General features: G+C 38.2%; 1 protein-coding gene across 8 annotated transcripts in view; it reads left to right on the forward strand.

Moving 5' to 3' along the window:
• ARVCF (ARVCF delta catenin family member) overlaps positions 1-20,372 on the forward strand; it is a 292,145-nt gene that overhangs the window by 86,712 nt on the left and 185,061 nt on the right. For 6 of the 8 annotated variants that reach the window (XM_062590417.1, XM_062590416.1, XM_062590418.1 and 3 more), the window contains one exon: positions 17,821-17,886. The gene's annotated coding sequence lies outside the window, so the exon portion shown is untranslated. Of the gene's footprint in view, positions 1-7,292; positions 7,422-17,820; positions 17,887-20,372 lie in introns of all 8 variants that reach the window. The other 2 variants (XM_062590419.1, XM_062590421.1) reach the window with 1 other exon arrangement.

The raw sequence follows: 20,372 nt of genomic DNA on the forward strand, positions 1-20,372 counted from the left end.
ACTGTCAAACAAGAGTTTTCAGAGACTGTTGCATTAAATATCCAACAATCCCAATTTTAGAGATGGTTAAAATAAACACTTAGCAAACTCAATTTTAATCAAGAAGCAAAAATAGAGAAGTTTTTGTATTCCAAGCATTACCCTGCTTGGACCGCTATATATTGGACACTGCCAGTCATGAATATATATTGGAAAAACAGGTGATTTAACAGATGAAAATGACTGGTTGCAGCAAGTGGTACTGGTTGAGTTTTATGCCCTCCTCCCAGTAGCACCTCTGATGCCCAGTTGTAGACCAGTATTGCATTTGGGTTTTAGAGACAGAGATTTATAACCCACTGTTCAAGATTTGAAGCTTCTGTGAAGGATAGGAGTTAAGATCGAAACTTAATCTCTCTAGGCTAGCTTAATTAAACTTGGTTCTGTATTTATAGAAGCAGAAGGACCCAATTAACTCATTATAGAGACATATTACAGGACAGTGCCTTAGGTTAGGTTAGTTTTTTCCACTGTGAGCAGTGCCTGAGTCAGGGATATGTTTAGAGCTCTCTGTTTCTGCTGCCTTATGAAATTCCCAGGTGATGTCTGAGACTGCAGTGTACCCAGTTTCTTTCTTGTCCTGGAGAACTTCCAGGACAAATTAACAAAAGTTCATTGTAGGCAAAACAGACAGCTTTAGAAGATCCATTTGAAGTGCAGAATACCATAAAGACTAGAACTGCCTTAGCTTGTAATCTGAAACTATATTTTTTGTTTTCTTCTCTCTCTTTTTTTTTACAGCATATTGTAATGTAGGACCATATGGCCTATCCCTGTTTAGCTTACTAAAAATATAGTATACTCCAAAATCTGGCTCAAGTTTCTTTTCACAAGCTCTCTGCTTCTCAGGTTGTCATGAGAGCTTGCAGCTCAATACTGAGAAGAGCTTAAAAAAAACAAAACAAAACAAAAAATTCCTTTAGGCTCAATGTTGTTGTGCAGGAAGGATAAATCCAAAGTCACTTTATCAGTTTCTCCAACAGAAAACTAATGTAGTATATTACAGGGTATATGCAGAAAATTGGAAAATTGATGCCCCAAAGAGTTCAGAAGCAACCCCAAAATACATAATTTGCAATTCACTGTGGATCACATAATTCCCTATATTACCTTGCAAAAGACATCTTCTGACTGAAGACTGTTCAGTGATCTGTCTGGAAACTACACGGTTGGAGGGAGTTCAGAAACCCTTTGCTGTGCTGTACTACAATATTCGAACGGCGCAGATGCTTGCCGCTGCCGTGGTAGAACATCTAGATTCGTTATCCCCGATAGCAGGCAGATTCCTTCTGGGGGTAACGTTACCCTGAGAGAGTGTGACGGTAAGCGTACCTCTGCTGGCACTTCCCCTAGGCATCGGGTATTGGCCACTGTTGGAGCTCAGGAGTCCAGAGTGCTGGAGCAGGTGAACTTCTTGTGGCCAGTCTTTATACTTCAGTAAACTTGCAGTGGAGTTGAATTTGCTCCAGTCGTTACATATATTTGCAGATATTTTACTGGAAAATTTCACACCCTCGAACCGTGACCTTCGGGCAGCAGCACTCACGCGGTCAGTTCTGTTGAGTCTGGTGGGACTGATTGGGTGAGTACAGGTCACAGGTCAGCATCCACTCTTTTCCAAATATTTAGTTCAACATACTACTTCAAACAGCTTGTTCTTCAAAGTGAATTTTGAGCCATCCTTTTCCTTTATGTGCAGCTTCCAAGCACAAAGGAGAGTACTCCTCTGTGTAATGAGAACCTCTGCTAATACCTGTTGTCCTGGGCAACATGTTTAATAAGGAGTGGAGAAATTTAAGTCCAAGGACTACCTGTGTAAATTGGTATAATAAAACGAAAAGAAGGTATAACACTTAGAATGATGTTTTCAGCTTTGTTCATGTGTTTCTCGATAAAGAAGATTTATCTAGTAATAGAGTGATGAGGGTAGAATGGCACTGCAAGGATATGACTGGATGTCTGATTTTGCCAGATAGGATTCAAGATGGACACTGTACCCAGTTTACCCCATTTGGAGGACTGCATCCTCGTTAATGGAATGGAAACATAAAGTGATCAAATTTCCACGTGCAGGCCTTCCTGGCTAATCCAGAAAAAAGCATTGCCCTGCCCCTGAAATTGGTTTAATTATTTCAGTTTAGCTGTGGTTTTAAAAATTCCCACAGCTTCAGGTGTAGCTTGCTTTTGTTTTACTCCAGTGTTCCACTTCTGTAACCAAATAAGAGGGTTACAGTATCTGATCCTACAGTTAGTAACTGTGTTTGGTTATGTATGTAGGTAACGGCTTATCACTGCTGTTGTTTCCATCAAACCTTTACTTGCACAGTGGATGCACACAAAAAAGGAAATTTTAGTAAGATTTAGTGCACAATTGTTTGATATACCACAAATACTTTCTATTATAAACATGGGAAAATACTATGGTGTCTGTGTCATAACTATTGACTTACTAATTAAAGCTGCTACCCACGTAACATCCAGCAGCAGAGTTAATTGTGAAGAGCAGCATACCAGACTGTTCTTCATATGCTCTTTCCCTGATAGTGGCAAATTCTGGTTGTAATTTTGCTTCAGTGTGCTTGCAAGGTGAGAATGAAACTGCTCTCTTCCTCTTTTCAACAATCAAATTTCAGACCAAAAACCCCTGAAAATTCCCCTTTTCCCTCCCCTGAAACCAAGCCTGTTTCTGTAATACTGGATAAAGTATTTGATCTAATTACACTGCTGTGTTACGTTGTTCCAATAAACAGAATGTTCATGGATTTCTTCTGTCCTCAGCTTTCCAGATTCAGCTAATATAGTTTCGGCACTCTGTCTTTTAACAGTCAATTTAAAAAGTCTAATTTTATAGCAGAATCAGATGACGTGATCTTTATTCATTTCTGAGATACAAAAATTATAAAGTTAGAAAGAATATTATATACATTGAAGCGAAATAACTGAATTGCAAGATGTGCAGAAAGTGCATGAAAAAATCAATGTGTTCCTCTCCTAAAATTCCGTAAGATTGCAGCAGTAACACTATAATTTGAAATGTACTCATTAAAGTGGAGAAGCCTATATGTTTATCTAACATAGTCATTCAAAAGAGAAAAAAGTAAGATCTTCATATTCAGTTTGATTGCTCGGGCGGTGCATATAGCAGCTACTGCTCCAATCAGCTGGCATTCAGATGCATTCAAACTACAGTTAACTAGAACTGCAGTTACTAAATTTTCAAAGAGGTTTTTTCAAAGAGAATGACTTCAGAGATGTTTGCACACACCCGTTTATGTCTACAGGAAATCATAAATGCGTATGGAAATATCTGTTATGCACAGGTTGGAATTTTATTGGAAATTTTTCAGTTTTACTTTCACAACCCCATTCTTAGGAGTCAGCATGGTGATCAAAGAATGGGAATATGGATATGAAAGTCAAAAACTCATTGCTAATCTCAGATTTTGCTGTGGATTTGATCTTTTAGATTGTGTATCCTATAGCAATGTCTGGTGAGAACTTTCCTTTATAAAACATCTTCAAAGTCTCTGGTTGAAAAAACTCTATAAATATAAAATATTTGTATTGTAATGTTAAGAGCTGCATTTCATTAAGTTCTTACTGAAAAAGGATAACCTAGTTAAAATACGGATAGCAAAATGAGAGACATTTTATCCGTTGTATCCCATACTCACACAGTTGTGAGAAGGGGAAGCATGACTGGAATTCATGGACAGCAGTAGTTTAAGATCTGAAAGACCTACACCAAAGGAAAGAAGAAAGTAGGACAATTGAGGAAGACCTGTGAGGAAGCTTGCTGGTATCCTGTGAGTCTTCTATATTACTTGGCTTTCTGTGTTACCTTACATGGGTTGATTAGTCCTAGCTCAACGGTCAGTGGGAATTTAGGTACCTGAAGAACTTGGTGAATTTGGGACTGAGGTTTTGTTCATTTTGTCTCCCCTGGGCTGAGCAACGCAGGTCACGCTGCATTAGCTCACAGGCATGTTGTGAGGATAAATATATTACAGTTGGCAAGACACATTTTTGAATAATGGAAGCCAAGTAAGTTCAATAAATGGTTTATTTCTTGATTTGGAAAACCAGTCATGACCTAACTAGAGCAACTTTTTAGTAAATCACCTGTTGAAGATTTAGGGATATCACATTAATTACTTTCATACGGATCTGTGATACTTATTTGTAAAAACAATATATGCTAGTCAGATTTGAGGGCAGACCTTGTGCTAGGAAGAGAAATAAACAAAATCATGGAAGTCTTACAGAATCCAAATATACCCTGTAACATCCAGCTAGCTTAAATACAATCAGAATACTGCATGTTCTCTATAGAAAATTTAAGTATTAAACCCATTTAAAGTGTTGGCAGAGCACTGTGTCCAGCAGCATTGCCATTACTGTGATTCCATTCAGCTTAATATATGCAAACCAGACAGTTTCAGTAAATTGCTGCTATAAAACTTTTGTTCCAGCAGCCAAGTTAATCATTTGACTCTTGATTGTAATGACTGCATGTTTCCATGACAATTGGATGGGATTTGTGATTGACACACATACAATTAAAATCTGTCCCTCAAAACTATATATGTCAGATAACCTAATGAAAGCTCAGTTCATATTCTTAAACAACATTTCATGAGAAGATTGTCAGACTGGGACTTCTACCAGCAAAGATATTACAGTTTGCAGGTCTTAACAACAGTGAACATGGTAGAGTAATATTAAGATAAGATTTGTTGTGGCCTTAGCCTTAGATTTTGATCCCACCTAAATGTGAATTTTTATTCATATGAATTTAAACCTCCGTGCTTTTGGTGATTTCTTTCCATTAACATCTAGAGCAAAATTTACATAGTTCTTAGACAAATTTCCCGTTGTCTTCACACGGAGCCGTGTGTGATTAACAACTGGAGAGACTGTTTGATCTTGTAATAGTGATGCTGTGCGTATTCCAGCTCTAAGGGAATCTGTCCTGTAGCTTTACCAAAACTTGGACCGTGTCACCAAAGCTCTGCTGGGACCGCTAGGACAGTAGGACAGTATGTCAGTAGCAGAGTTTCAGTGAAATGCATGTTTGCTTCGGTTCCTTTAATGTCTGGATGACCTCTGGGGACACGGAAAAGTCTGTCTCACTTTTCTTGAAAGGAAGACTGATAGGATGGTCAGAGAGCATAGCAACATGTTTTGTTGTATAGCCAAGATATATTAACATTATATGGACTGCTAGTATATAGTAGCTTTGCAAAATTCTTCTAGCCCACGAGTGATTACATTTTTTGACAGCAAATAAAATATTGGGGTTTTTTTGTTACAATTGTTAATTCTAGCAAGTTGCAGACAAGTAGATTTTGTGCAATTTTGCAAGGTTAATAGGGTATCATTGTATCTGATACTACATTCATAAATATCCATTTTATTTCTGTATGGTTTAACATTTGAGAAGCACCTACAGCCTGTGACACTGTTGTGACCGGAAATCAAAATATCCTGCTGACTTCCAAGACATTTGTGTGAAAATTTTTCTCTTTCTAATAAATATCTTGTCAAGTTTAGGTTTTTCTGAGTCCAGTATTTTTGGTCTCATCAGTCCTTCACTGCATTTTCAATACTACAGGAACCAGAAACATCACTGAATCATTCAAGAGGAATAATATGATGAGAGAGGAGAAAACTAGCATCTGCACGTTAATGGCTTGCCACAGCCTTCTGCCGCTGCGCTCGCATTGGAGACTGGCTTGCGAAGCCCCACGGAGGCGGCGTGGCCCTCCTTAGAACTTGCAGTGGCTTCGCTGCTTGTATTAAAAGGATTCATTCGTTCAGATTAAAAGAACAGATGTGCGGCCACATACTGTCTCTTAAATCTGAAAGTTATAAATATTTAAGATGCAGATCAGACTTGTGCGGTAGAGTTACTGCCTCTGTATTTTTGACAGTTGGACCTATTCATCAGTTTTATCACACTTGCTGCCTGTTAGAAGGACACTGTCAAGGCTGGCAGGACTAAAATCATATCCGCCAGCTTTGTTAGCTCTTTGCGGGCGCTCGTGTCATGTTACCCTCCGTTCTGCCTTCTCCATTCCTCGAGTGAGGACTGAATTTGAACTGTAATGAAAAATGTGCTTCAACAAAAAGATTCTTTAAGCCTCGATGTCTTACTTGTATCTGAGATCAGAGAGATCAAGCGTGTCGCACGGTGTGTCCACAGTTTCAAGCACATCTTACACCATTGAGTTTTGCTGACCTGTTTTGTTCTCATTTTATTTCCCTTTGTTTTGGGAGCAAGAGGAGAAGGGATGTGTGGTTCTGAAAACTGATCCAGCGGGTATATCAAATGTACACTGATACATATAGAAATTTTGAAAGCAGTAGCGGTTCAGCTGTAGTTCCACACATGCTGATCTCACCAGGAATGCGTATTAATCCTAGGAGCAATGTGAGCCATGGCAGGAACAGTAGTGATGAGCGTTGCTGCTTCATAGTCTCTTATATCTATCTAAGCAGGTTACCACGGCAGCCAGGTGACACATATGCACTGAGAGGGATAAACACAGTGATTCGGGCGTTTACTGACACTTCTCCAGCGTTAGTTCCAAGCGCGCTCTGGCACACGCTCATGTTGTCAGTCCGCGCTTGGCACTACGGCTTCTGCTGGAGTGGAAATGTGGCGCTCTCAGGCTCCTTTCCGTGCCAGTTTTTCTGTATTCTTCCCACTCACAAATTTATTTGGTATCAGCATGTTTCATTGTGAGGCTTTCCAGCATGTGCTGTATTCTTCAATACTATCAGCTTGGTATTTAGTAGGTTACTCGGCCTTTCAAAAGCATATTTGATCTCTTGTTTGTGCCTCCAGTATTAACAAAATGCAGTATTTGGGACTCTGTGAGATCAAGCTGTCACTGAACTAGATTAATCAGCTTACTCTAATTGCCAATTTTCCAGTGATCTGAGTCTAGATGGTTTAAAAACAAGGGAGCGTTGTAATAAAATGACTTCTTTTTTAATACTTGTTGCATTCTCTCAGAATCCTAACATATTTTCCTGTTTAGATTTTCCCTAGCACTCTCCACCCAAGTATTAGAAAAAAACAATAATGAAAAGAAATGCTGGAGATTAAGATGATAGTTGTCAGCAGAGTTTCAGGAATATGGTTTATTTTAATTTCCCCTTGTTGGCATTGAAGATAAATGCATAACTTTGGATCTTAGGAAATTGTTTCAGCTTCCTTATGATAGGATTATAATTTCCTTTATCAGCAAAGGTAGAGGAGAACTTGAAAATGAGATGACAGCAGTCCCCATACGAAAGAAAGCAGTACGGTGTGCATCGGGGAACTACGTGGAAACCAAGAAGCCTTAGTTTTAGCCAGTTCTCCTGTTGAGCTGGTGAGTGATTTTAAGTGTAAACTTAGTCTTAACCCTTTTCATCTAAAATCAGCCTAGCAAGCAAATCAAAACCTGTGAACTTTATAACTTCTTTTTCCCTCTCTCTCTCTCTCTCTCTCCCTGTGGTTGTTTGGTACATCCATTTATAGACACTTGCTATGCAGTAGGTGTATAATTGATTTGGGGAATCTTCTGTAAAGCTTTTATTAATAATAAAAGGTTCGTGAGAAATCTAGCACATCCTTTGCTTTAGTAGTGTCAGGATAACCAGATTCCTCCTGCTTTCACCTTTTAACCTTTCTAAAATTAGAGCGTGCGTGCGTGCGTGTGTGCGTGTGCGTGTGCGTGTGCATGTGCGTGCGTGTGTGTGTTCAGCCACGGCAGCGTTACGATTCCATGGTTCTTGAACCTACTGAAGTGAGAGTACGAGGCAACAAGATACTTTAATAAATATTTAGTGCGCTTCAATTAAGATTATGGGTGCTTACATGATCTTCTTGTGGATCTGGAAACACATGCTTCAGGGAGTTAGTATTGTACATTTTAGTTGCTCTTTTTTATCCTAGAAATTGAAGAAACTGAAGCCAACTGTTTGAATATGTTAGCATATCTATAAATAACCTACATAATATGACTGCCCAGCAATCTGAGTGTTTTAAAATGCAAGATAATGCTTAGAAGGGTTCTGGGACTTGGAATACAAATACTTTTGATATATTCTTCTTCAGTAAGCTGTCTGTGTTTCGTGTGTGAGCTCTCAGTTTGCTGGGAAGGATTGCTGAGCTCGGTTTTATAGCAACCATAAGCGATTAATTTATTTTCTCCTTAGGTATCCATGCTAGCCATCTCTTTTACATTCACAGTGCAAAGAGTTTGGATGCCATTTATATCTTTCTCTAGCAATTGTTTTTCATTTTAGATTATTATGGTACTTCACCTTTGATTTTCACCTCATTTTATAAAAGCAATTTATATTAGTGATCTTAATCTGTGCTAAAGTAACGCTGTTTCATGTGCATGACTGAAGCTTATGGTGAGATCCTGCTTTTCTTCTCTTCATGTGAACTTCTCCCTTCAGATCATAAGTAATAAACAGAACCTATTAAATTACTTTTCAACAGAGAAAAATTGAAACATTGTTATGCAATTAAATAGTACCCAGATAATTTTGTGCAGATTAAACATACTGTGTTTTTCACTGTCACCCATGTGACAGATTTCATATCCTTGCAATTTTTACTGGCCAAAACCTCATTAGTAAAATTGTTCTTTTAGGAGGTTGACTAATGAATTAATGCTTCTATAAAAAAACTTGACAGAACATTTGAAAGTAGCCATCCTCTGATTATTCATGTCTTTTGATATCCTATTTGTATGTCATTTGTTGAAATAAGTTTGTGATTCATATAAGCTGGCATGTTTATGTGACATTTCTGATCACGGGGCTCTTGCCTGAGAATGCTTGCTTGCTTTAAGTATGCATATACATGCATACACTCAATCAGTCTTCTGGAGCATGCATGTCCTAGCCCATGTGCGAATGCTGTGCATTCGGCAGCTTTGCTGAGAGATTTCCAGGTGTTGCCTGCTTTTTTTTTTTTTTTCTGTGTTCTTGCTCAAAAATGCTTCTTTGTATACATTAACTGTAAGAATTGGAAATGTGGCTGAGGCCTCATTCAGCCGTCCTTCTCTTGTAAGAAAGAGAGGACAGCGTCACTTGTGTGTTAAGGCTTAGTTTTGTGATTCAGAAAATTGGACTCTCACTCTTGGCTCTGACCTTCTGCAAGCTGTCATTCTGTATTTGATTTCTCAGATCCTACTTGTATTTTACATTCCTTTCTTTTGACCTTTTAAGAATATAATGATAATCTAGCTAATAAAAGGTCTCATGGCAAATGCGAAGGTGAGCTATTATTGTAATAGTAATTATATTAACTGTATTCTAAATGACAGTATAGACTGGTAAGAGTATTCAGCACTAATGCAAATTCATGGAGAAAATAATAGTTTTTAAATGAAGGCAGGCTACCTTAATATTATTCACAAAATACTATTGTTAAGGTTTTTTCAAGATGATTTCTTCTTCCCTTTGGGCACAGAGAGTACACTCAGAATGAGCTGGTCTTTTTTCAAGTATATATTTTAGGTAAGAAATTATCTAGCTTGACAAAATATCTGGTAGCTGTCTTTTGTTCGGAGTTGAGATCTTGCCAGCTTAATTGCTAAGCCAGTAGACGTTAGCCACTGGCAGGCAGTACAGCATAATTAACATTCTTGAAGGATGTCAGATAAACACAGAAACATCTGACAGTGTTGACTGCAGAGTGCTTCTGGTTATTGTAATCGTAATGAAATTGTTGCAGCATTGTGCTGTTTTATAGTGGCTAATCTGTGTTGTATGAATACAGTAAGATATTAATTAGAAATTGCAGTTTCCTTTGAAAAGTAAAATAGTCAACAAAAATCTCCTATTTAGAGTTTACTTCTAAAAAATCCAGGTTGCCTTGGGAAGTCTGTGCTGACGGAGATATTTAAAGACACTCTTTATAGTTTAACTACACACTAAATGAGTTTAAAAAACTGGTGGAGTAGCTGTGGTAGAGTAGCACATATTAAACTTTACTTTTTCTTTAGGCAAGACCTTTCTCCTCTTCATCAGAACATTTTCAAATTGAGGGCAAAATGGGAAGGCTTACTTTCTGAGTTCTTCTCATCTACTATTTCAATTAAATATTACAGAGAACTGAATAGATTGCCTCAAGAAATTTAATTACAAACCTTTGGCTAAATTCGCAGCTGGAGTCTGTTGCATTTTGTCTCCTGCAGCCAAGTGTTGAACTTGACTAGTCAACCTCCAATTAAACAATTTGCTTTTGTTTCCTTTCTGTCACTTCTTTCCGAGATTCCTCTTTTTTTATTTTCTCTCCTAATCTCCTTTGGTGTCTTCTGTCATTCCAGTCTTTAACCTGCAGTCTGCTCTCACTGTGTGCAGGGGCAATAACCTTGAATTAGGAAGTGGAGCTCAGAAGTGCTCGCTCTCCTTTGAGACTGTGGTTGAACTTCTTGGTTGGTGGGAAGCTGAGTAAAGCTGAAAGTAAAAACATGCATTAAGCAAAGATCATTTGGCTTTTCATGACTTTATGGTTAAGGTAACTGCACTGAACATACTTTAAATTTTTTTAAAAAAACATTTTAATGGTAATAATTAATGGAAAATTAAATTCGATCATGTAAACATGCTATATAATAAGTTATTCATTAACAAGAAGGTGTATTACTACTACAAGTAGAACTTGCTATTTTATTTAGAAAATAGTTTTTCGAATCTAAAATAGTTGTTGTACTGCAAGTTTATTAATTCAGGGCTAAGCTTGCGCTTGGATCTGAACAAGCTGATACGTGCAATGTAATGCTGCATAAAAGCAAAAAGAAATAAAAAGAACTGTTAGAAAAGAAATTAAATCAGGTTTTAAATAACAACAGATTAATCTCACTGATTGACTGTTTGTGACAAAACCTGTATTGAGTATGACATTCTTTAGCAAATGGATTTGAAAGAAAAATGATTTTTCACTGCCAGTCCTTGTAAAGTACAAATATTTTTTGGGGAGTTTTTAATTATTAAAATATGTACATGATGATTGTGTTCATTAAAAAAAAAATATTGACAGATGGGTGATTCCACCCAGATTAAAAAAATAATCTGGCTTTGTTTTTCTCTGCAAAAACACGAACCCAAAGCTTTGTTTTCATCCTAACTCCCTGACAAGCCCGCGTGCTTCTCGTCTTGCCCCTCACCCCTTGGGGTTGTGCGGCTCTCTGGAAGGCGCTAGCGCTGCTCTTAGGCGTACTGGGATGCCCAGTATCGCTGATTCTAGCTTAGTGGGAGCTACCTGTGTGCACGCAGCTCCAGGAACGAGATACAACAGCGTGTTAAGAAGCTGTTGATGTTCAGACAAGATCTTCAGCATCATCTTGATGTTTTAAAGTAGCAGTTACAGGGCTAACGTTGCAATTTCTGTCCAGGCTGAACATTCGTGGAAATAACCACCGAGCTCGAGCCTGGCTTTCCTTGAGAGCAGTTCCCCCCAGCCCCGGAGAACATAACCAGCTGCACCCGGGGGTGCCTGCTGTTGTGAACTGCACGGGCGCCAAAGCCAGGCTTTAACAGCTGCTCTCCCCCTCTCTTCCCTCTCTCCCTCTCTCTCGCTTTTTTTCTTTTTTAAAAGATTAAATTTCATCAGAAATTTTCTGGAAGATCACTTCTACCTCCCATTTAAAATTAATAAATTTATCTTGTTTCTGTAATACATACAAGGAGTCCTTGGTTACCTCATGAAAAGTTATCATCTTCGGTTGGGATATACTTAGTGTACTGGGAAACAAAATTGGGGAATTTATCAGCTAAATTAAATGAAATGCCATATTAGCATACCAGGTAATAAAATTCCTTTTCAAAATTTGCATAAAAGGCTATCAAGTGTTGCCTTTTAATTTAATTGAGTTTGATGAATTGTTATATATATTTGGTTATAAGATTTTAAATTACTTTTTTTAAAAAAATATTCAACTACAATTTTACCTCTAAATAAATTCTTGATAAACAATATTGTTGACACAAAGTTTCATTTATTATATATGTAAGTAATATGTGTTACACACATATACAATGCCTGTTTATTACCGAAGTCTGTGTGTTGCCTATTTGTTTTTTGCTTCCTGGATGCCTATGTTTGTGATCAGAAATACTAGGATGGTAGTACTATCAGTCTTCAGCAAAATCTTCATAGGATGATTATGATATATTAACTTAAACATTTAGAAATGCATAATTCATGGCTCCTTTGCAGATTTTGCAGATCTCCCAGTTGTGTAGAGTTGCTAATCTACATGACATGATGGAAAACAAATCTTGGGAATACAGTTGTTTAGGTTTGTACTATCAAGAAACTGCAGTTTTAGCCTAACCGTTCTGTTCATTTGGAAGAAAATCCTAATCCTATGTTAAAAACACTAAAATATCTGAGTGTGTCTTTAATATACCAAACGTACAAAAATTTGTGACATTTTCTTCAGTAGAAGGGATTAAGCTTAAATTTTACTTGTTTTCTTCTTGTTACATTAAATTGAAATATTACATGTTGACTTCTGTAGTTCTGTTTTTATTTAATATGGAATTTCTTCATCAATTAACTAATGTCGCAGAGGAAATAGTGCGATAAAATTAATTCAGATTTCATTTCCTTAATAAATGATTTACATTGTTTGCATGTAATGACTTGAGTGACATTTTATAGACTGTTGTACATCTTCAGTCTTGACATTTTAAAAAGCCACAGTTCTTATCTGTGACATTGTGCAAGGTGATGCATGGGTTTCCTTCCTCCGTTATAATATTTTTACTGCCAGTAACTACTATTACCTAAAGCATTTATTTTGAAAGGTCTGAAGATCTATCCAGTAGACGGGTTTGACTGGTGACTGAGCTGTTAAGAGGGCTTCCTTCAACTTTCTAGGCATTTTGCCACTGCGTCTATCCAAACTTTGTCCGCATTTGTATCAGCTGATTTAATTAATGGTGGCCTGTGTGATATTAATGCACCAATTTACATTACAATTCAGAATGAGTAGGAGTATAAAAGGAAACTCAGAGCTCCTAAGTAGCACAGAAATAACGTTGTTTTAAAATAATTTGTAGCAACAATTGAGTATAAATATTAGAATATCAAACAGCCCGTAGTGTGCCCTTTTTGACGGCTGGCGTTACTATAAGCGTCTGGCATCGCCGTTAAGAGTGTTGGATGGTTGCTGTGTTTGTATCGCATCGTTAAGTGGAGGGACCTTGCTTCCCGCGGCCGTTACGTGTGATGAGGTGCAAGTTGTGGCAGAGGGTATACACCCCCCTCCGTGCTGTATCGTGCAGGTACCTCATGTTTGCTCTCTGGAAGCTTGTATAAAAGCAGAACTCTGTTGTTGGTGAGAACAGCGTGTGTTTCTCAATGAAATAAAATAGCAATTTAGCAAATGAGTTCCTAAGGTGAAGGAAGAAGGAACTTCAGAAAAAGCCTCCGATTCCTTCTGCTCACCCCCGTGTCTCTTGGTAAAAAAGTGAATCACAGCAGCTGCAAAATACAGCACAGAGTGTACATGCTCTGTGCATACGTGTGGAGATTTATCTGTGAACCAGAGACGAAGCCCCTGCCCAGGAAGGGACATGAGCTGCTTACAGTCGATACAGACAGCGCAGATACAGACAGACAAATTTAACTTTGGAGCAAGTGAGCTCTTGTCCACTGGGCCCTTTTCCATTGGTGTAGCTGTTAAGTTAATTGAAGTTATGCCATCTGTGATGCACTGGTGTGAGCAAGGGAAATATTAGTCCATTGATGCTGTGGGGTGTGTGTTGAGTGTGTGGAGGGCTGCAGCTGTGATTTTGCGGGTGATTTTTCAATTACAAAATAAATCAGGTGAGTCAAATTCTTCATTAGCCATTGTAATGCCAGAAATGCAGTAGCGTAGAGAGAAGCTCATTTCAGCAACAACAGGAGCCAAAGAGAGAGGCTTTTCGCAGTCATGCCCTTGGCAAGATTTTGCAGTTCTTGCTTATAGTAGTACTGCAGCTGAATTGAAAAATAGTCTGCTCATCTATCCACACCTGCTTATCTATTTGTATTTGTCTCTCGCTTTAGACTTTGCTACTCACCTCACATTTAGCTGTTTAAACTGCGCCTCTTCCTATGCGCGGGCGAGGGATCTGCTGAGGAGCACCGAGTGGGTTTCATTAGCGGCTCTGTGTAATGCTGTCTGCGCGCTGCCGCTAAGCGCGCTGCCTTTGGGTAAACCGCAGCGCAGCAAATGCCCTGAGTTCTGGGGTCTACTCGTGCTTTACCTTTCCGAGGGCTGCATCTTACAACTGCTCACTCTGTAATACTTTTCAAGGAGCAGGTGCATGTTCAGAAGCTTTCTGAGTGAGGATCCAAGAGAGTATGACAGAGAATATAAGAAGCAGAGTCTAGGCTTAGGAGATGATGCAAAATAAGCCCGAAGGGGTGTTAGGTCCGATTTTATGGTACTTTCCATCCTGCTGTTTGTGTAGAAATGCTGCCTGTCACTGTTGTGTACATTTGTGATGGTGCAGCATTGAAATTTGGCCCTAAGCTTTCTTATACTCCAGTAAGCTACTCACATTCTCACCATGTTAGAAGGAAGTTTTAATAACTAATTATGTTAACTGGCGTAGGAAAGGAACCGAGTGATGGCTGGGATGCAACTGTAGAAGTCACTGAATGTGGCAAGGTGTTTGTTGATGCTTTATTTTCTCATGTATATTGCAGTGTCAGTGTCTTGATGTTGTGGTAGCTTCTTTCTTCTGAAGGTATTTATTTGAATGAATTCTTAGAACTAGAGATTAATTATCTAATTTCTTTCTTTTAATGCAATAGTTGGTGGTGAGTGAATGTAAAAATGCTCAATCTCTTAACAATGTGACTAGGGTAATTAGATACAAATGAGAGAGAACAAGCAATTAGAAAAGGCATTACAGATTTTTCTCCACCTTTCTCATCTGAGAGCGGTGAGATACTTGATTAAAATCTGCGATAAAAGTATATCACTGAAATAGAGCAGCATTTTTATAATGAAGTACAGATTGTGTTTTATTAAATGTCATGTGCTCCAAGCACATGGTAATTTCTTTTTCTCTCTTTTCACCCCTCTCCCGTTGGTACAGATCATGTTATTAAATGCAGAGGAGCCAAGGGCTGAGAATGGGACTTTGAGATTTAGCCGTGAGCTTCAACAAGCTCTAGGCTGTCCAGAATTTTGGGTTCAAGCTCTCAGCTCACTTCTGCCAAGATAGACAGATAGATAGATGTTTTTTTTTCCTTTTCTTTTTCTTTTCTTTTCTTTTCTTTCTTTTTTTTTTTTTTATTTTATATCTTCCTCATTCTAGAGTTAGCAGCAAAGCTGGAACTTGAACTTGAAAAGTTCATGAAACTTTTGATTTTGAACATACCCCATGTTCCTACTTCAGCCATTTCAGGCCTCTTCTTCTTTTCAGAATCTGATCACTCAGTTTGGAATTAGTGGAAAAGAATGGAGAATAGTTGTATTGAACTTTGTCTGTCTGTAAATGGAATTTAGAAGATTCAGCTAAGTTTTCCTATAAGCAGACTTGTGTATTCCATACGAAAATAAAAATTTAATGACCAACTTGGGGGGAAATATTAGGTCTTTATTGGCTTTTTAATTCTTTTTATTATTATTTGCAAATTATTGCCTTAACCCCAAAGCGTCTAAAATTCAGATATGGGTAGATTGTATCATAGCAGAGTGATCCATGTTCAGCAAGTCACTTTATTTTCTACCATACAGTTACACACTATTGTTGACCCTTTGCTTCAAGGTTAAAAAAGAACATTCTCAGAATCTGGTCCTAAATTTGCTTTTACTACCATGTTAGGTCAACCTGTTATAAAGCTAAAGTGATGCTCTGTAGACTAAGAGGAGCTCAAAGCACTACATTATGGAGAGCATAAAATAAAGTAGCATGAAGAAGGAATGAAAGCTAATCACAGGTCTCTCAGGACTGATTCTAACATCAGAGAGTTCAGTCTCACTGCAAGTGGAAATTATGCAGACTTTTGAGAGGATCCTAGCAAAAGAGAGAGTTTGATTGCTGCACATCTTTTTCAGCCAAGTATTTGAGATTATATATGTCTTTAGTGGCAAATATATAGCCATTAAATATTTCTTTAAATTCTTAAGACTCCTGTCTGGTAAATCTCACAAAGAAGAACTGGGAAGAAGGGGACCACGCAACAGAGTAGGAATACTTATTTCAGATATAGCTGTTCCTACTGTATTCCTTATTACTATATCATTATTATTATTATTTATATTTTGGATTAAATGCTATCAGGATACTTGCAGTATGTAAGTAGTGCAGTGCTAAAGGTGATTTGAGTAGGGTGATCTTTTTTATATTACTGTTATGAGATGTTGTGAGGTGGGAAAATGCAGTCTCTTCCCACAATAGATGGAACAAAAAGGTTAAATAGCCCACAGCTGTATATGAAGGCGGTAATGGACCTGGGACTTAACCAGCATGTCCCAACTCCAGGCAGATGCCTTAGGCTGCTTGTCCTCCTAACCTTGAACTACTAAAAGAAAAAAATACAGATAGGAAAGGAGGAAGAATAAATTAAGCAAAGTACTATTTCAGTAGTTATTGACCGCACCACATGACATTAAACATAAATCATAAATTATTTTCTTGCGTTAAAATGGAGACTATTTTAATAAAATACAAAAAGTCAACCTGCTTGGAGGAAGTGGCCATGTTCATGTTACGAGCCAAAAGTTAAAAGAAATTAGGATTCAAAGAAACCCATTTTACATCAGAAATACATAATTTTGTTTTAGCATCTATTTAGTTACAGCAAGTGTGATGCACTGAAGTGTTTTCAAATATAGAAAACAAAAACATCTACTTGGCCTTACTGCATGTTCCAGCCAAAGAAGGAGCAGAGGAAAAGGTGTAATGATGAAGCCATATTGCAGGCTGGAAGTAGAAGTGAAGTGACAGTGTCCGTTTTTATGGGTAAACTTTAGACAGAGTGAAACCGAAGCAAGGATGATGTGCAGGAATCATCTACGCAGAATGGTTTTGGTCTCAGAAGCAGGGAAGGAGACTGGAAATCTGAGACATAAACATCCTGTTTATTATCTGATAATCTGATTATATATGAGAAATTTCTCGGAAAAAAAATACCTCTGATGGGAATACTACCAGAAGCTCAAACAAAAATGAGATGTTGAAAAATGTTGAGTTCTTACTGATGAATTTCAAAGGTGAATTTCTTGCTGTCCTAATTGCCCTTATTTTCTGCTGTTGGATGAAAAAATGTCAAACTGTATGAAGTATATTTATATAGCCACAGTTGAAATTTTTAGATTCACTATATAGTATTTACACCTGGATGACTGAAAATACTGTGGTATGTAGTTATGAAGGAAACATCTTTGCATTTTAAATTATGATTCAATGGGAAATTAAGTATGTTTTGAATCGAAGTTCTAAGTATGCAAGTGTTTGCCATGTGCACTCCTGGGTAGCACTTGGACAGGAACCAAGAGGACTGGAACAGCCGTTTATTTTCTATATTGAAGTTCTAAAGGATTTTCTTAGGGTCTCAGGTGATGGTGGGAGAGATGTCTGAAGTAACATCATCTTGTGCACCAGCATGACTCAGGATGGGAAGGGGAATCAAGGACAGCTGCAACTGATGGATTTCCACTGTATTATATAAATTTTATCAGTTATGTACACATACTCCCATCCTCCCAGTACATGGAATTAAAATGTATTTTTTATCATGTTTGCTTGTTTCTCTGACAGAGTTATCATCAACCCGGGGGAGAATTTCTATCTTAAAGCAGCTACGAGAAAGGAACGCTATAAAAGGTATTGTATTTCTGCAGTTGCTTACATACTCTGTTCCTCTAGAGCAGTTTGCTGCTTTGTCATTATTATGTTTTTAACTCGTTGCCATTTTATTATTTTAAATTATCTTTGCGCCTCTCACAAATTCATCAGTCTGCATCCTGTTAAAGGCCTGTTGAAACTGTTTTTGAAATAGTGGTAGGGTGAGAAGAACAGAAAGAAGAGAATACCCATGATAAATACTAAAACTGTGGAACTAAGACACAGACCTCTGTAATGCCATACTGTGTTGAGACCCGAGGTGATATTGAAATTCAAGTGCTAGGTAAGAACAGTTTTGTCTGTTCATTTAAAACATCTCTGTTTCCATGCCTGCCATCTCCTTCTACCCTGGAAATCCTCATTCATTTTAATGCTCCCCCTGCCAGAGCAGGAAATGTGCCCTGCAGTCTGACTTCTTCCTGCCGCCACGTTCGTATCGCTGGATCTCTCTGCAGCGAGGGTCATACGCGCGGTGATGTGCCCTTCCCCTCCCTGTTCCTTCCGTGCCAATGATGTCTAAGCCCGTCTTGATCAAAGGGCCGGTCCTCTTCCCACCAGCTTGCTTAGAGCACGACCACCAGCATTCTCAGCTGCTGTGAATTCACCTCAGTAGCTCGGTGTGCCTTTGGATTAACTCTGGGGACTTGATGTTAAATAATGGATTTGAGTATTAAAGCTCTCTCTGTTGTTTGTTTTCCTGAAAAATTACTGCTTTCTATGTACTGCTTTCTTTCTCTCAGTGTAGGTGGATTATAGCTTCAGCCAAGCATTTTTCTAAAAATAATCTCTGAATTTCAAGTGTCATGTTACTGACCTTTTTAAAGTTTTTTCCATTCTCATTTGATTATTTTGGGGGTAAAATATTGTCCCTCTTATATATGTCAGAACTGAAGGTGTATATAGCTCATATAATGTTTTCAAGCTTTATGTGGGAAGGATTCTTAACAGAGTTTACCTCGTGCTTAGTGTCTGCATTTCATTTGTTGCTTATCTGTTACTTATATAAATATAATTGAATGAGTTAAAAGAGGTCGTTTTTTTATAGCTGAAAGACATTCCTGTTTTAGCAGTAATAGGTTTTGATATAATGGAGGGAATTTATTTTAAACATTTGAAGTAGCTAGACACTTAACGCAGAATCTTTTTTATTATTATTATTTTCCCCCACTCCTCAGCAGAGTCATGGACAGAATGGTTATTGAAATAACCGTGGTCTGAATAGGAAGTTGGTTCTTGAGGCAGATTTCAGTGATCTGGAAGAAATATTTCCGCTTCCAAATAACTATAGGCAATACTGATGAGTACATTCCTGGAAAGGACACCTATTATTGATGATAACATAGAATCATAGAATTAGTAAGGTTGGCAGGGACCTCTGGAGATCATCTAGTCCAACCTCTCTGCTCAGCAGGGTCACCTAGAGCATGTTAGACAGGGTTGCATCCAGGCGGGCCTTGAAGATCTCCAGAGAAGGCTATGAAAAAGTATTGACACTGAATCAAAGGACAAGTGAGATACCAAAGTAGGATAGCCTCTGAAGGGATGAGGTCAGTGTCTAACTATGGTTCTGTGCAAAAAAAACGACCTTTCCAAAAGGCAACTGGTAGCCTCCCCAAATCCAATACTTTACCTGATTTTTACTGAGGTCAGAATCATTTTAGGTCAAGATCAGTCTCAGGTCAGGATTCAGTTGTATCGGATCCTTGCTGAGGCTCATGTGCCTGCCAGGCAGCATACACTGCATACAAAGCAGGAGGGAGACACCGTATCCCGGCGCGGGGCTGGTAACTGTGCGGTTGCTGACTGGCTGCTTAGCTGTGTCTTCTCGGCAACTAATTGGAGAAACTTGCACAAAAAATTCCCTGATGCTGATATGAGAAACAGTTGAATTATTCTAGCTGAAATATTCTTGAAAGAGAAATTTGGCCTGAAGGAAAGACCTGTCATGGAAAACGTCAGCCCGAATGTTTAAACTTTGGTGGACTTAAAAGCAAATGAATAAAAAGGTCTTAAAATGAACGTATCAGTCTTAACTGTGAAAATCACTATTTTCAGTGATGTATTAAAAGTTAGTTTTGATAAATAGATGAAGGCAACACTTCGCAGACTAGGCACTGCACTCTATTTCTGTTTCATGCAAGTGAAAGGTCTAAATAAATAAAGCACGTTTTGAGTTTGGACTAATCAATGGCGTTACTATGGTTTCTTGATTTACGCAGTGATATGGACGAGACATGTGCTGAACATTGTTCTCTGAAGGCGCAGTTTGGCTGTCAGTATAACCCCGAAGAAGCCAATACGCTTGGCTGACAGAACTTCAATGCTTACTAGTTACAAAGATTTCTGCTCTGAAAATGCAAGTGTCTTGCACCTGAGAGCACAGAAGTTAATTAGCAGGACTTGTGACATTGTTTCTGCCCCTCAGACAGGCAGTTATGCTCTGGAGCAGGACATTTTTGCAATAC

Source organism: Rhea pennata, chromosome 17 (genome assembly GCF_028389875.1).
Source record: "Rhea pennata isolate bPtePen1 chromosome 17, bPtePen1.pri, whole genome shotgun sequence".
Lineage (NCBI taxonomy): Eukaryota > Metazoa > Chordata > Aves > Rheiformes > Rheidae > Rhea > Rhea pennata.